Consider the following 18,394-nt stretch of genomic DNA (forward strand, 5'->3'; position numbering starts at 1 on the left):
GAGGTCCCGGTATATAATCATGGTGGCTGCTGGAGGGAGACGACCGCAGCGCTTGCTGAGTAGGAGCCTGGAGCTCGGAGCGAGCGCGGTGCAGCCGGAGCAGTGCTCGGGGCGAGGGGGGAGCGGGCGGAAAAGTTTAACCTATTCTCTTTGAGTCAGAAATTTGGAAATGGCTTAGCCAGGTTGCTATGATTAAGAGACTCTTATAAAATTGGGTTGTAGGTAGAGAGAGCAGTATCTTTTCTTTTCTTCTTTTCTTAAATTGCCCTGGCATCTATGCTCATGAGAGAGGGGAGAGAGAGACAGAGGGGTAAAAAGGGGTAAAACACTCCCCAGTAGGATGTGCTCATGCCACGATCCATTCTTCTTCAGCTCTTCATCCTGTCAGGATCTGGGGCATTTATTCATACTCGCTTGATGTGTTTTTCAGTCATGGGTCCAGGAATCAAACCATGGTTGGCATGTGAGGTCTTGCTCCCTTGACCACTAGATTATAGGGTGAGCTACTGGGACTGCAACGGAGACTGCAACATCTTAAGGTTGACTGAGACTGAAAAGTCTCTTTACAATTGCTCATGTGCATATCTGCTGGAAGGCAACCAGATCAATTCCTCGCCATGTTGGGCTCCTTTGATGCTGCTTAGATGTCCTCAGGACACGACCACCAGCTTCACTTAACTTGGGGGTGATCCAAGGGAGAATAAGTGAAGAGGAAGACACAGTGACTTTAAAAACCTAGTCTCTGAAACTATATCCCATAACTTCTACTTTATTGTTTGTTAGAAGTGAGTCACTGGGGCCAGGTAGTGGTGCAGCAGTAGAATGTGACACTCTGCAAGGCAAACCTCACGCGGAAAGGTTCCTGGTTCAAGTCTGGAGACATCTCTGAGTACGCTGGGCAGGTGCTTGTCCATGATCTGAGGCTGATAAGGATTGGGTGAATTGCAGCATTGAGTCTATGTGGAGGTGTCGTCTCTCCTCCTTCCTCTCTTTCTCGCTCATGGAAGAAATAACTGAACTTAAAAGAAGAGACAAGTTCGGCTCATAGTCAAGGGAAGGAGATTAGACTTAACCTTGTATACAGTAGAGAATCAAAGAATTGTGGATGCATTTTAAAAACACCATAGAGGGACCAGCAGTTAGCATAATGGTTCTGTTGCTGAACTCCCATGTAGTTGACCATGGTTCAAGTCCCGGACCTGGTGGCTTAAACTCACGCCAGGCGCATGTGTGTGCGTGCCCAAGATCCTGAGAGGAGAATGGAGAAGAAGGGATTGCGGTGTGACCATCCCCCCTGGGGGGTGATTTCTCGCTTTCTGTCTGTCTCTCTCTCTGTCTCTCTGGCGAGTGCACACGCCCTGTAGCAAAAGCCTCTCAAAAAAAAAAAAAAAGCACCATAGAAGTTTTAAATAATAACATGAGAAAAAGGGGTAATACAGAATTTATTTAATTAGGATTATTGCCTGATTATTTAATTCAACACTTCAATACCATTATCAAGGATAATGGTTCTTGTTGCTGCCATTAACCCTGGAGTCTGTACTATGGAGTAAGGACCTGCAGCAGTCAGTCAGACAAATTGAGGCAGGAAGACTGCCTCAGACCTCTAGCTGCCTTCTGCCCATTCAGGAATATTTTGAGATTTTTTTTTAGTTTTCTGAACAGCGCAGCACCCAGCTGAAACTGCCCCCAACGCTCCAGTTCAGCCTCAGGTGTGTCTGATCCCAAAGCCTGGGAAAGGAGCCAATACCTAAACCTGGATATACACACTCTTCTCTGACTGAGAGACAAAGCCATTTACCAAGAACAAGTCTGAGAAGTAGAGCTCTTCTTCTCCCCTGACACTATAGAATTGACACCAGAAAAAGAGGAAGAAATATATAACCCTTTAGAAGACTAGAAACAAATACAGAGGCACAAGAAATATGGGTAAACAAGGAAACACCTCTTCCTCAATGGAACAAAGAAACTCTTCTTCAACCATGGACATTACAAAAGGATTTGCAGGAATGTCAGAAATAGAGTTCAGAATATACATGGTGATAGAGACAAGAAAGTATTTCCAGGATTTGAATGAGGAGATAAAAACCATATAAAAGAATCAATCAGAACTTCTATGATGAAGACAGTAATACAGAAAATTAAGACCTCCCTTGAAAGTATTAATAGCACATTGGATCATGCAGAAGACAGAAAGAATCTCTGGACTGGAAGACAAAATCTTTGACTCAGATAAAACAACCAAAACTCATTAAAAATAATTAAAAAAAATAATAACAACAGGAGTGATGTGGACAAGTGCTTTGGTGGAGAAGGTTATTTCTACCTTGTATAAGCAGATGCTACACTGGGCTTTGATGGACAGAGTCAACAATTTATTGATGAAGAATGACTTGTGATGAACAAGACAAGCTGGGTCAAGCATTTGAAGATGCTTCTGAGGTACTGAGGCAACTTTCAACAGGAGACCTTCAGTACTCACCATATTACAAAATTTACCTGGCCTTGTCTTTCAGTCATTATCCTCATGTTCAAGCACGTTCAACAGCTACGGGATGCCGCCTCCAGAGGAACCTTTCTATTATTGGAGAACCATAATAAATAGTGCTGTAGACTTCTATTTGGAAGGAAATATTTATCTGTCTCTTCAGAATGTAACTGAAAACCAGTTGGTACCGCATGTTCTTTTCCAGCAAAAGAGAGGAAAGGCAAGAAGAAGCTTCGACTATTTGAATACCTTCACAAGTCCCTATGTAACCCTGAGATGGCCTCTTGTATTCAGTGAGTAGACGGAACCAAAGGCATTTTTCAGTTTGTATAGAAAAACTTACTGAACTTTGGGGGAAAAGAAAAGGCAACCAGAAGACCATGACTTACCAGAAAATGGCCAGGCACTGAGGAATTAGGGAAGAACTGGGGAAATCATCAAAATCCAAAGAAAGCTAACTTACCAGTTCAGTGAGGCCATTCTCCAAAGATTCTCTTTTTATCTCTTGGGGAAAGAGATTTTCTACTCTCAGTATGCACAACCTGATCAAGAATGTCTCAGTCTAAATAACTGGAATGCAAATTGTAATTACACATATGCCAACTACCATGAAAAAGAAATAATGACAACATATGAGAAATACTAGACACTATTAAATGACTAAATATTTGAATAATAGGTACTCTAGAAGGTGAAGAATCAGACAAGGGCAAAGAAGGCCTATTCCATGAAATACTTGCAAACAAACTCCCCAAACTTAGATAAACATTCGGACTTCCAGATCCAAGACATAGGGTCCCAAATAGAAATCAATATAAAATAGCCAGAATGATAAAAATCACAAAGATAAGATTCTAAAAATGACAGGAGAGAACACCAAGTCACTTATAAAGGTTACCCTGTTAGGCTAATATCAGACCTCTCAACAAAAACAATGCAGGCAAGAAAAAATAGGCAGACATATTCAAAATATTAAAAGAAAAACAATTTCAACCAAGAACACTAAACCCAGCAAGATTATTTTAAAATGGGATGAATGAATAAAATAATTTGCAAATAAACAAAAACTATAAGAATTCACCAACACTAGACCAGCTCTTCAAGAAGTACTGAAGGGAGTACTATATCAGGAAAACTAAAGAGAGACAGAGAGAAATAAGAGAATGAAAAACAACCAAGAAAATGGGTAACAAAATGGCAGGAACAAATCCAAAAATATTGATAATAGAGTTCAATGTTAATGGATTAAAATTTCTAATCAAAAGACACAGACTGACTGAATGTATAAAAATACAGAAGCCTTCTATATGCTGCATAGAATAAATGCACTTCATGAATAAAGATATACATAGACTAAAAAAACAGTGAAGGGCTGGAAAAAGGTATTCCATGCATATGGGAAAAAAAGAAGGCTGGAGTAGTGATACTGCAGAAAAGATAGGCTTTAAGACATCAGAAAAAATAGGCTTTAAGACAAAAAGTGTAAGAAGAGACAAAGATGGACATTATATAATACTAAAATTGCTAATTCACCAAGAAGACATAACACATATAAATATACACTTAACACTGGAGCACCCAAATACATGAAAGAAAGACCGCTGGATCTAAGGGAGAGATGGACTGCAATACACTAGTTGTTGGGGCTCTCAATACCCCACTAACTCCTTTGGACAGATCATCTAGACAAAAAATAAGCAAAGAGGTATAGGATCTGAATGACACCCTAAGTGAAATGGACTTGACAGACAGCTATAGAACTTTCCACCCAACAACAGTAAAATATCCATTTTTCTCACTCCCACATGGAAACTTTTTGAAGACTGACCACAATGTAGGGCGCAAAACAAACCTTCACAAATTCAAAGTCATAGAGTATATCCATCATCTTCATTGACTATGAAGGAATTAAACTAGAAATTAATTTCAGAAAAATTCTTCAAAAATATATAAACAAATGAAAATTAAGCAACCTACTCCTGAATGACATCACAACCACTGAAGAAATTAAGATTGAAATAAAAAGATGAATGGAAACCAACAATAATAAGTGCATGAGCTTATGGGGCAGATCAAAAGCAGTCATAAGAGGGAAGTTCATAGCAATTAGTGTGCATAAGAAAAATACTGAAAGGTGGCAAATAGGTAACCTAACAATACACCCTGGGGATCTAAAAAAGCAACAAGGGACCAGCGGGTGGCGTGGTGGTTAAGGCACTGGACACTACCACATGGCTCACCATGGTTCAAGTCCTGGACCTGGTGGCTTGCTTTCTCACTTCCCCCCTCTCTCTCTCTGTCTCTCTCTGGTCAAATTAAAATAAATGGATGAATAAATAAAATTAAATAAATAATTATTTAAAAAAAATCAACAACAAAAACATTCCAAAAATTCCAGGAGAAAAAAATAATAAAGATTGGAGCAGAAATAAATGAAATAGAGAATCAATGAACTGTACAGAAAATAAGGGAGAAGATAACAAAAAGTGATACACCGTGAGGTAGACTAATTAAGGAGAAGAGAGTAAGGAATCGGATAAATCAGATTCACAATGAAACAGCCAGTATTACAACAGATATAGCAGAAATACAAAAGATTATTAGAGAATTCTATGAGCAACTAAACGCCAACAAACAAGAAAATCTGGATGAGATGGATACATTTCTGGATACATATTACCTAGCAAGACTGACTCAGGAGGACATAGAAAGCCTGAATAAACCAATAACAAGCAATGAAATTGAATCAGTAATAACCTCCCAACAAAGAAAAGCCCAGGTCCTTGTGGTTTCACTTCTGAATTCTACAAAACTCTTAGAGAAGAACTAACCCCCATTCTACTCAAACTATTTCTAAAGATCCAAAAGGAAGGAACCCTCCTAAATTCATTTTAAGAAGCCTCCATCAACCTCATCCCCCAAACAGACAAGTATATAAAAATGAAAAGAAAACTACAGACTAATAAGTCTGATGAAGATAGATGCAAAATTCTTAAGGAACCAGGAAATTGTATCCAACAACACATGAAAAAGATTATACACCACGAGCGGTAGACAATATTCTAGGGTTTCAAGGATGGTTCAACGCATGCAAAACTATAAATGTCATACACCATATTAACAGAAAGAAAGATAAAAACCATATGACCATATTAATCGATGCAAAAAGACATTAGATAAAATACAACGTCCCTTCAGAGTTGAGACTCTCAGCAAAATTGGAATAGCAGGGACATTTCTCAACACAATAAAAGCCATCTATGACAAACCCATAGCTAACATTATGCTGAATGGAGAAAAGCTTTTCCACTAAAAACAAAACAATCTATGTATATGATTATATACTTGGAAAACCTGAAAGAATCCACACAAAAAAAAACTCCTAGGAGTGATAAATGAATACAGTAAAGTGCTAGGATACAGAATTAACATACAAAAATTTATAGCAGAAAATATACCAATAGTGAACAAACTTAAATAGAACTGAAGAAATCAATTCCATTTACAATAATCACAAAAGAAATAAGACATCTAGGAATAAACCTAACCAAAGAAATCCAAGACCTACAAGGAAAACTGTAAAAAGCTAAAAAAAAAAAAAGAAATTGAAAATAATGTAAAAAAGTGGAAAGACATCCCATGTTCCTGGATTGGAAGAATTAATATAATCAAAATGTCAATCCTACCCAAATTAATCTACAAATTTAATGCAATCCCGGTAAGTTACCAGATATTCTTCCCATATTAAAAACAAAAACAAAAACAAAACACAGAATTCATCTGGCTCATAAAAGATCCTGTATTTCCAAAGCAATACTGTGAAAGAAACAGTGGAGAGACATCTTACTTTCTAACCCCATAATATATTACAAAGCTGTGATCATCAAAACAGCATGGTACTGGCAAAAAAAAAAAAAAAAAGGCATGTGGACCAATGGAACAGAATTTAAGACCCCAGAAATAAGCCAAAAACATACAGTCACCTGATTTCTGACAAAGGACACCAGTCAATCCAGTGGGGAAGAGAATATTTCTTTAGCAAATGCTGCTAGAAAAACTGGGTATCCACCTGCAGAAAGATGAAACTGGACCCCTATCTCTCACCATTAACTAAAATCAACTCAAAATGGATCAAAGAGCTAAACCTAAGGTCTCAAAGTATAAAAGTACTGATAGATAACACATGGAAAACTCTTGGAGACATCAGAGTAGGCAAATTCTTCTTAAATAAGACCCCCAAGCACAGATGACAATACCCAAATTAAATAAGTGGGATTTTATCAGGTTAAAAATCTTCTGCTCAGAAAAAGAAAAAAGAAAAGAAAGAAAAAAAAAAGAGCAATAATTAGAATGAATTGGCCAACCCTTGAAATGGGAGAATATATTTACAAACTACGCCTTAGATAAGAGACTGATAACCAGAACAAAGGGACCTCAAGCAGCTTAGTCTCCTCCCCCCCAAAAATGATCAACCCAATTAAAAGATGGGAAAATGAGCTGAACAGACATCTCTCTAAGGAAAACATATGAACACCCAAAAAGGATATGCAAAAAGGCTCAACATCCCTTATCACAACGGAGATGCAAATCAAAGCCACAATGAGATGCCACCTAACTCTAATCAGAATGACTAAGATTAAAAAACTAAACATGGTTAGTGCTGCTGAGGCTGTAGTGGAAAGGAGCTCTCCTACACTGCTGGTGGGAGTGTAAATTAGTACAGCCACTGTGGAGATCAATATGGAGGTTCCTCAAAGATGGACAAATAGAGCTGCCATACAGCGCAGCACCTCCATTGCTGAATATCTACCGAAGGAGAGGAATACACTCAGTCGGAAAGAGCTGGTATATCCATGTTTATTAGAGCATTATTCACAATTTCTAAGCCATGGAACCAACCCGAATGTCCACAGACAGATGAATGGACTGCAACAGTATGGCGCGTATACACTATGGAATACTGCTCAGCTTTAGAAAACAATGAGACCCTAGCATTTGATAGAAAGCAGGCGAGTATGTAAGATTTAATGCTGAGTGAAGCAAGCCAGACTATGAAAGAGAGGTATTGTATGTTCCCACTTAATATATACTGAATTTCCGCAGCTTATGGCAGAAACTGAAACCTTGGAAGGAATGAAAGCATGGAGAACAATGGCAGATACTAGAGACAGTGTGGGAGGAGGGTGAGAAATAGGGGAGGGTGAGAGGAAGGGAGTCAAGGGGAAAAAGAAAGAAACAAAACACTTAAGGGACACAAAACGGAAAATTATCTGTTGATAATGTATGGGTAATACCTGTAACTGAACTAATATACAGTGTATTCATGATGGGAACATTCGCTTTACAAGCTGTAATTATACAGAGAGAGTGACTGTATAAAAATGAAAAATGTTTTAAACCAGGTTTTTCCCACCCTTGCTGCTGTGCTCAGTGCCTTCACGTGTGCTCAGGCTAGTTTCCCACATAGCTGCAGAATGACTGTGAGCACCAGCTGATGTGTCTGGCCACAGCGTCATTCAGCAGAAGGCTGGGCCATGTTCTCCTTATCACCTTATTTTTGAGTAAGGAAACCTTTCTCAGAAACCTTCAGCTGACTTCTTGTCTTGATTCCTTGGTCAGAACATGTTCTCAGCAAAATTAGTTGCAGGCAAAAGGAGTAGATTACAATGAGCACCTTAGTCAGATCAAGATATATTCCTTGGGGGGCCATCAGATGGCATGGTGGTTAAGGTGCTGGATGCCCACATGGTCTACTGCAGTTCAAGCCCTGGACTTGGTGTGTGTGTGTATGCCTGCCCAAAATCCCAAGAGGAGAATGAAGTAGAAGTGATTGTGGCATTCAAAGTGATCCTGTGCAAGAAGAGTGGAGTAGGCTGTATCCCACTCCCTGACCCCAAAATATATTACAAACTGCGATAATCAAAACAACATGGTATTGGCACAAAAACAGAGATGTGGAGCAATGGAACAGAATAGAGACCCCAGAAATAAATCTCAAGACATCCAACCAACTGATTTTTTATGTAGGTCACCAATCAGTGAGAAAAAGAAAACCTCTTTAGCAAAGGGTGCTGGATAAACTGGGCATCCACCTGCAGAAAGATGAATCTGGACCCTATCTCTCACCATTAATAGAACTCAAAACTATAAAATTACTGGTGGAAAACACTGGGGAAACTCTGGGAGACATCAGAGTAGGCAAAGGCTTTCTAAATAAGATCCCTCCAAAGCACAGGCAATAATCTCAAAAATAGACTAGTGGGATTACATACATCAGGTTAAGAAGTTTCTGCACAGCAAAAGACAAAATAATTAGTGTGAATTGACTGCCCTCAGAATGGGAGAATATTTTGTAAACTATGCCTCAGAAAAGGGACTGATAACCAGAATACACAGGGAACTCAAGTGGCTTAACTGAAAAAAAAAAAAAAAAAGTGATTAATCCAATTCAAAGTTTGGAAAATGAGCTGAAACAGACAATTCCCTAAGAAAGGCTTATGATCAGCCAAAAAAGATACTTAAAAATGCTCAACATCCTTCATCATAAATGCACATCAAAACCACAATGAGATACCACCTAACCCCAGTCAGAATGACTAAGATTAAAAATAATAATAATAATAAGTGCCAGAGAGGCAATGGTGAAAGGGGAATTCTCCTACACTGTGGGAATATAAATTAGTACAGCCACTGTGGAAAACAATATGGAGGTTCCTCAAAGACCTACAGATGGAACTGCCATATGATCTGGCAATTCCACTCGTGGGTATCTACCCAAAAGGTAGGAAAACACTCAGTCAAAAAAGTGCTTGCATATCTCTGTTTATTGCAGCATTATTCACAATTGCTAAGACATGGAACCAACCCAAATGTCCATAAACAGATGAATGGATTGAAAAAGTGTGGCACATATACACTATGAAATATTACTCAGCCATAAAAAAACAATGAGACCCTGGCATTTGATAGAAAGTGGACAAATACGGAAGATTTACGGCTGAGTGAAACAAGTCAGACTATGAAAGAGAGATGTCTCCACTTAATACAATACCAACTGTCTGCACTCTTTGGCAGAAACTGAAAGATGAGAGGATACAGAAGCATGGAAAGTGTCTATGGACGCTGGAGACAATGTGGGAAGAGGGTGGAAGATTGGGGCAGTGAGAGGAAAGGAATCAAGGAGAAAAATAGAGAGGCAAGACATTTGAGGGAGACAGAAATGGAGGATTGTCTGTTGATAATAATGTGTATAATATCTTCAACTGGACTACATGTTGGGTAAATTAATTTTACAGGCTGTAGTGATGTACAGTAATCAAATGTATTAAGTAAATTAAAATATAATAAATAAATATGAAGTGCACAAACTGGGGGGGGGGAGAAGGGATTGCAGTATGGCCATCCCCCCATAAAATGATTTCTCACTTTCCCTCTCTCTGTCTCTGGTAAGCACATATGCCCTGTGGCAAAAACCTTAAAAAAAAAAAAAAAAGTATTCCTCTCTCCTGGACTGAGTCTTGAACTCCCAGGAGAGGGCAAATGGGAGCCAGGACAGAGGCATGCTCCACTTAGCACTGGACACTCTGGTCCAAACAATAAAGGTCCTGTCGTACCGAAAAAAAAAAAAGAAAAAGAAAAATATGATTACAAAATAGATCTTTAACAATATGTGGTATTGACAGAAGAGAGTTTAAAGACTAAATTCATCACCTGCAAGGGAACCATTGTGTCACTGGGGGACTGGAGGAACTGTATTTCTTCTCATTTGGCGCTGGTAACAGGTGGAGCGGAATTTGTCTTTGAGAACATAACATTTAAAGGGAAACTCTGAACTCTGGAATCAATCAAGCTGACTGCCGTGTATCGTCCCTCCCCTCCCCACCCCTGCTGCGGATCTTGCTAAAGTGGAGTGTGGGCGCAGCAGAAATTGAGGGCCCCAGGGCTTTTGCTCTCATTCGCTCTGCTCCTGAGACCTCAGAACTATTCGTGGCGACTTGAGCCTTGCTTCAAAGCCTCTCTGTTCAGCAGTTTGTCATGTTTTACCATGTTTTACTTTACCGTAGTCCAGCTACGTCAGAGTTTCTTACAGTTACTGGACAAGTGCCTGGAGTCAAATTCAGGAGAATAGATGGGAAAGGAAATAAAGGGAGGATCTGTTCCTCTTGGGAGGGAGACCGAACTCGCTTAGTCCAAAGGAATTGGGTTAGATGCTTTGCCGGGACTAGGATTTCATTCATTCATTCATTTCTCACTTAGCTTCGAGACTATCAGTCAGGGAGCAAGTAAGGGCTGGGAATAGAAGACAGCTTGCCACACAGAAATTCCCTTGGCAAATGGAGTAACACAGAAGCTCTGTACACAGAATTCACCCCCGAGGATTTCGCCAGCGCTGAAACTATGGAAAGGTCACTGTGTGAATTTCACATTTCTTTAGAAGGCTGTATTAATTATGCAAATGTTAGAGAAAGAAAGGGAGGCTTCTATTTAACATCAGTTTGGCAATAATCGAGGAACCTAGCTTAAAATTGTCCCAATATTTGTGGCCAGCACTGGCACCTTGGAGCACGTGGTTCAGAAAGTCCCTTGGCCTGTGGCCCGACACTGCCTGGTAGTGTGCTGGGCTCAGGCCCTGAGGCTGGCCACTGCAGTGGGAGGGGACTTGCAGACGCAGGCTCCCCAACCCTTTGGCTCTCCTCTTTAAGATGCTTTGGTAAAATCTCTTCGTACTTCAAAGTTAGCCTTTCCTTAGGTTATGTATTAGCTCTGTGTAGCACGGTGCTTTATAAAATATTCATATCAAATCACAGTTAAATGCTATCGATTGCCAAGATTCACGGTTCTGAGGTCCCTTTCGAAGTTAAACTGCTAGCAAAGACAGCAGAATGAAGTGCAAAACCCGAAACATTAGTACACCCCCGGGCAATGCGCTCCCTTTTGCCATAGAGGGGCGAGGAGGAGAACGTTACCCACACGGCCTCTTCCTACTGACTAATACCCCGTCGTGGACCCTAGTGGGAAAATGTGCACGTAATGATGGAGACGCTGCTCTGGAATAGATTTGTTTGTTTGAAAATGGGACACGCACACTCTTGGGGTACAAAAAGCTTTTCTAGTGGGTATATAAACAGGGATCTTTTAAAGGAGCAAACATCAGTTCTTTGACTTCTAACAGTACTCTTTCTTAAACTACTCACCTATGGTCTGCGGTGTCTGTGGCCTTGGGTGTGGCCGTGGGCTTTCCCTCCTGCTCTCCCAGCTCCCTCCCACTCCACACACCCTCTGTGGAGCTGTGCACCTGCTCAGGGACTCCAGAGCTCACGCAGGAGCACCCTGTGAGAGAAAACAGAGAGGGAAAAGTTCAAGAGCCACAGACAGCTTCATCAAGCCCCAACTCACAGCAGGGACCACACCGTCCCCATCTCTTTTAAAACCCAAATTCAGAAGTCAGGTGGTTAACGCACAGACACAGGTTCACACACATTTCAAACTGAATACAGTCAGATTTTTTTTTTCCTGATAAAAATTAAGTCTGGTGGGTCCGATTTTAAACTGAGAACTTTGTCATTTTCCTTATAATGTCTAAAAATTAGTAAACTAAATTAGAAATTTCACCATTTCAAGGAAAATATACTTAAAGCACATATATTGTATGCCAGAAACCACTACTTTTTTTTTTTTTTTTTGGAGATGTTTTTGCTATAGGACACGTGCGCTCGCCAGACAGACAGAGAGAGACATAGAGACAAAAAGCAAGAAATCACCCCCTGGGGGGATGGTCATGCCGCAATCCCTTCTCCATTTTCCTCTCGGGATCTTGGGCACGCACGCACACGCGCCCGGGTGAATTTTAAGCCACCGGGTCTGGCTATGACTGAAATGCCGTATTGTTTCTGGGTGGCGGCCGCAGGTGGGGCACAGCGCCATCACCGAGAGCCAGTGGCACGCACCCCTCTGCTCTCCCCACTCTCCTTCCTCCTGGGGTGGTTCTCCTTGGATCTCTGGCTGCCGGGTTCTCCGGTCCAGGGCCCACAAAGCCTCAGACCTTTTGCAGTTCCACCATATCATCTGGGATTTCATTCCAAAGAGTCCTGACCTCTGAGAGCAGGAATCTAATCACTGGCTCCTTTTTAAACTCACTTACGGAAGAAACATTGGTCTTTTTGAAATATTGATCAATAGTAATTGTGTATGTTTCGTGGGGTACAATATGATCTTTCAGTGTCAGAATACCATGTGTAGCGCTTACCTTAGGATCTCAGCGACTCGTCATTACTTTGTGTTGGGCACTTTTTTTTTTTTTTGAGAGGTTTTTCACTATAGGGTGCGTGCGCTCGCCAGACAGACAGAGAGAGACAGAGAGATAGAAAGCAAGAAATCACCCCCCAGGGGGGATGGTCACGCCGCAATCCCTTCTCCTCCATTCTCCTCTCGGGATCTTGGGCACGCATGCACATGTGCCCGGCATGAGTTTTAAGCCACCGGGTCTGGGACGCGAACCGCAGTCGACTACGTGGGAGTCCAGCGACATAGCCATTACGCTAACTCCTGGTTCCCTGTGTTGGGCACTTTCAAAACCCTCTTTTTAGTTGTGCTGAGATAAGGTCCAGCGGTCCCACTAGCAGTTGTAGGTCCCATTGCAAGGAAGGTCAGTGTGTGGTTCTTTTCTGACCACCCACTAAGTGGTTTGGAGATGTCTCCACCTTTTCAATCTTGATTGAATGCTGAGGACATCCCCCATGATAAAATCGGAGGGCTCCAGACCGTTCTCTTTCAGTGCCATCACTTCTAAGCAACTGGGACAGTGACTCCTTTAGTCCTCAGACAATCCTGTGAAGAAGGACTGCTGTTCTCCAGTCTGTGCAGCTGGGAAAACCAGAGCACTCAGGAAGAAACTCACTCATGGTCACACCACGAGTAACTGGAAGAGCCATGATTTGAACCCAGGGAGCTGATCCCAAAGTCTAAGCTCTTGTTATCATGCAAACACACACAGCCAAGATCAAACAATGCGATGCAATCACCTCTGATTTCTACTCAAGAGCTGGCGCTGCTGAGAAGCTGTGCTGTGACAGAAGACCCCATCTAGGGTGGAGGGCAGGACAGTGTGGCTACAACATGAACTTCCCAGGGCAGCACGGCACAACTGCTAGTCATTGTAACTGGGGCCCTGGGGTGGCGGGGGTGCTGGCCATACACACTGCAGCTTGGAGTGTTCAACAGGGGCAGCGGAGGGCCACTTCCAAGGTGCGACTACGGGGTGGCGCTGGCTGTGCAACTCTCTGCTTGGTTCTCGCTCTCTCTCTCCTGGTGGTCCTAGGAAAGCTACCCTTTATCAGGTATCATCTATGTCTACCTATGTGTCTATCATCCATCATTTCTAGCGGTCTGCCTTCTGTCTCTACTATGCATTTACCTATTACCTATTGTTTATAACTATATATGTTATCTATCAAACTATCATCATCATGGTCTACTCTAGCCATGCAACTGTAAAATATGCATAGCTCTACTTGGCATTATATACTGCATATACTATATAACGCCTATACATGATATTAACCACAGTGGGATCCTGCTGCTTGCACTAAGAACCCTGACGGTGAGCTTGCAAAGGTGAGGGTCGCTGCTTCCTTATGTTATACCCTTGGCTCCTAGCAAAATGCCGGGCTGGAGCTGACGTTCAAACACATTCGTTGCATGAATAACGAGCTGCTACACAACAAGGTGGTAGTGCATGATAATGGCTTACAGGAACAGCTCCTCTAATAATATTAGCATTTAGATGCAAACCCTTCATGTCCCAAGGCACTGGTTGTAACCCATTTATGGGCCCTGAATGCAATTTATTTGGTTGCTATTAGAATTTTAAAAAATAAAATAAGCTCATTAACAACAGAAAACAATGGAAAACAGAGTGCATCACAGATATAAAAAGCCAATATTATTTCACGAAGTGTTTGTTTTGTGTTTATATGTTTTGCATGTGTGTGTGGGTGGATATGTTGAGTTGTGGTATTACTAGAGGCCAAAAATGTATGGAAACTATGCTGCAGGGTATATGTGCTGCATCTCTTGGAAGAAAAACAGAGAGAAGGAGGTAGAGACAGGGTCTAAGTGGGCTCCACAATTTCCTGTTCACAAAGTAAAGGCAGGCCAGAGCAACACATTGATATGCAGTTATGCTATTGCCAGGGTGCAAGGAAGGGCTGCAACTGACATCAGTCCTCACATTCCCCTCACAAACAACTGTTTTAGGCAAATGGATTACTATTATTATTATTTTTTTTATTTTTAAAATTGTCATAGGGCACATGAATTTGCCAAAGAGAGAGACAAAGATACAAAGAGAGACAGAGAGAAAGCACCCCCAACATAATGTGGTCACACCATAATCCTTTCTCCTCCATTTCTCCTTTTGGGATTTTGGGCATGGATGCATATGTGCCCAGCATGTATCTTTTTTTTCTCCTCCAACAATTATGTATATGGATTGTGTTGTAGTCAGGGAGCAGCGGCAGCTAGTGAGGACAATTGAGGCAGGAGACTGCTCCACTTTTTCCTGCCTCCCACCCTGTGTCAGCAATATCCATCCGCTGCCATTACCTTCAGAGACAGTGCTGTGGCCCAGAGAACTGTGGCAGCCCGTGAGGATAACAGGCTGAAAGACCATCTCAGATCTCTAGCTACCTTCGGCCCACCCAGGAAGATTTTGAGAAATCATAGTTTTCTGAACTGAGCTGTGCACTGTGCCATGTGATTCCTTTTCCCTCTTCCATTTGAAACTCTCCAGCTCAGCCCCAGGTGCATCATGTCTCAAAACTGGGAAAGGAATCAAGACCTAAAGGTGGCTATATACACACTTCCCTGACGGAAAGACAAGGCCCTGACTAAGAACATGTCTGAAAAGTAGAACTCTTCCTACCCCCTGACACTACTGAATTGACACCAGAAAAGCAGGAAGTGGTATTTAATTAATCAGATAACTAGAAACCAGCACAGAGGCACAAAAAGTATGGGAAAACAAAGAAATACCTCTTCCTTAATGGAACAGAGCAACTCTTCTTCAGCCATGGACAGCACAAAAGAATTGGCAGGGATGTCAGATACAGAGTTCAGAATATCCATGGGGACAGAGATCAAGATGTCTTTCCGGGATTTGGAGGGGATAGACACCATAAAAAAATCAATCAGAACTCCTAGAAATAAAGGCAGTAATACAGGAAATTAAGACCTCCCTCAAAAATATTAATAGTAGTCTGGACCACACAGAAGACAATCTCTGAGCTGGGAGACAACACCTTTGATTTAGATAAAACCAACAAATATATTGAAAAATAATTAAAAATAATGAGGACAACAAACGGGAAATATTAGACACTATCAAATGCCCAAATATTCACATCATATGTGTTCATACATATTCAAAATAGTAAAAGAGGAAACAATTTCAACCAAGACTATTAGATCCAGCAAGATTATCCTTCAAATGGGAAGAACAAGTAAAATCATTCTCAAACAAAAACTGAAAAAGTTCACCAATACTAGAACAGCTCGTCAAGAAGTACTGAGGAGGTACTATATCAGGAAAACTAAAGAGGGACAGACAAAAGTAACAGAATAAGAAACAACTAAGAAAATGGCTACCAGATTTGGCAGAGACAAATCTGCAAATATTGATCATAACTTTGAATGTTAATGGATTAAATTCTCCAATTAAGAGACATAGATTGACTGAATGGATATAAAAACACAAAGCCTCTATCTGCTGCCTACAAGAAATGGACCTTGTGGATAGAGACACACAAAGACTAAAAGCGAAGGGCTGGAAAAAGGTATTCCATGCAAACAGAAATCAAAAAAGGAAAAAAAAAAGCTGGAGTCACAATACTGATTGCAGACAAAACAGGCTTTAAGACAAAAAGCGTAAGAAGAGACAAAGATAGACACTATATAGAACTAAAAGGGCTACCTCACCAGGAGGATATAACATTTATAAATATCTATGCACCCATCTTGGGAGCACCCAAATATGTGAAAGACAGACTGTTAGCTCTAAAGGGAGAGAGAGACTGCAAACGCACGAATTTTTAGGCATCTCAACACCCCTCTATCTCCTCTGGACAAATTACCTAGACAAAAAATAAGCCAAGAGATACGGGATCTAAGCAGCACCATCAATGAAATAGACTTGACAGACACCTATAGAATTTTCCACCCAACAGCAGCAAAATATACGTTTTTCCCACTCCCACATGGAATCTTTTTGAAGACTGACCACAATATGGGACATGAAACAAGTCTTTATACACTCAAAGGCATAGAAACTATATCCAGCATCTTCTCTGACCGTAACAGAGAACTTGACATTAATTTCAAGAAAATCCCTTGAAAACACACAAACATATGGAACGTAAACCTACTTCTGAATGACTTGGGTACCACTGAAGAGATTAAGACTGCTATGAAAAGATTCATTGAAACCAATGATAATGAGTGCGCAAGTTTCCATGATTAATGGGACACGGCAAAAATAGCCATAAGAAGGAGGTTCATAGCAATTAGTGCACATTTTAAAAAGATGAAAAGGTCGCAAATAGACAACCTGGCAACACCTCGGGGAACTGGAAAAGCTGCAACAAAAAACTCCAGAAAATTGTAGGAGAAAAGAAATAATAAAGAAATGAAATAGAGAATAAGTGAGCTATACAGAAAATAAATGAAAGCAAAAGCTGGTTCTTTGAAAAGATAAACAAGATTGACACACCATTAGCCAGACTAAGAAGAAGAGAGAAAGGAACCAGATAAAAAAATTTTCCGAAATATAAAACATCCTTTGAGGACATTATGAACGACTATATGCCAGCAAGCAAGAAAACCTGGATGAGATGGACAAATTTCTGGACACATCTAAGCTATCAATACAGAATCGGGAAGACACAGCCCAAATACACCAATAACAAGTGATGAAATTGAATCGGTGAGAGTTTCCTAACAAAGAAAAGCCTGAGTCCCAATGGTTTCACTCCTAAATTTCACAGACCTTTTTTTTTTTGGAGAGGTTTTCGCTATAGGGCGCGTGCGCTCGCCAGACAGACAGAGAGAGACATAGAGACAGAAAGCGAGAAATCACCCCCCAGGGGGGATGGTCACGCCTCAATCCCTTCTCCTCCATTCTCCTCTCGGGATCTTGGGCACGCACGCACACGCGCCCGGCGTGAGATTTAAGCCACCAGGTCCGAGACGCGAACCGCGGTCGACTACGTGGGAGTCCAGCGACATAGCCATTACGCTAACTGCTGGTTCCCGTAAATTTCACAGACCTTTTAAAAAGGAGCTAACTCAAGCTCATCCTACTCAAGCTATTTCTTAAGATCCAAAACATTTTACGAAGCTACCATCACTCTTGTCCCCAAAACAGACAAGAATTTGACAAAGAAAGAAAACCACAGACCAATTTCTTTGATGAATATAGAGGCAAAATTTCTCAACAACATACTAGCAAATCACGCTAATGACACATTAAAAAGATTATACACCCTGAACAAGTCGACTTTATTCCAGGGATGCAGGAATGGTTAAACATACACAAAATTATAAATGTTGTACTCCATATTAACAGAAAGAAAAATAAAAATCATAGTATCATATCAATCAATAGATGCAGAAAAAGCATTCATGATTAGGATTCTCAGCCAAATCAGCATAGAAGCAACACAATAAAAGCTGTCTATGCAAAACCCACTGCTAGCATCGTGTTGAACGGGGAAAAGCTGAAAGCTTCTCCACTGAAAGCTAGGACGAGTCAAGGATGCCCACTTTCTCCACTCCTTTTCTAATATAGTACTGGAAGTTTTAGCCAATGCAATCAGACAAGAGGCTAAAATAAAAGGCATTCAAATAGGGAAA

The 18,394-nt window shown here is 41.0% G+C and overlaps 1 pseudogene; it reads left to right on the forward strand.

Moving 5' to 3' along the window:
• The first annotated feature begins 2,388 nt into the window (after positions 1 to 2,388).
• Positions 2,389 to 18,394, forward strand: part of LOC102475084 (transcription factor Spi-C pseudogene) — a 44,931-nt pseudogene continuing 28,925 nt past the window's right edge.

Source organism: Tupaia chinensis, unplaced genomic scaffold (assembly GCF_000334495.1).
Source record: "Tupaia chinensis unplaced genomic scaffold, TupChi_1.0 Scaffold144210_1, whole genome shotgun sequence".
NCBI classification, from domain to species: domain Eukaryota; kingdom Metazoa; phylum Chordata; class Mammalia; order Scandentia; family Tupaiidae; genus Tupaia; species Tupaia belangeri.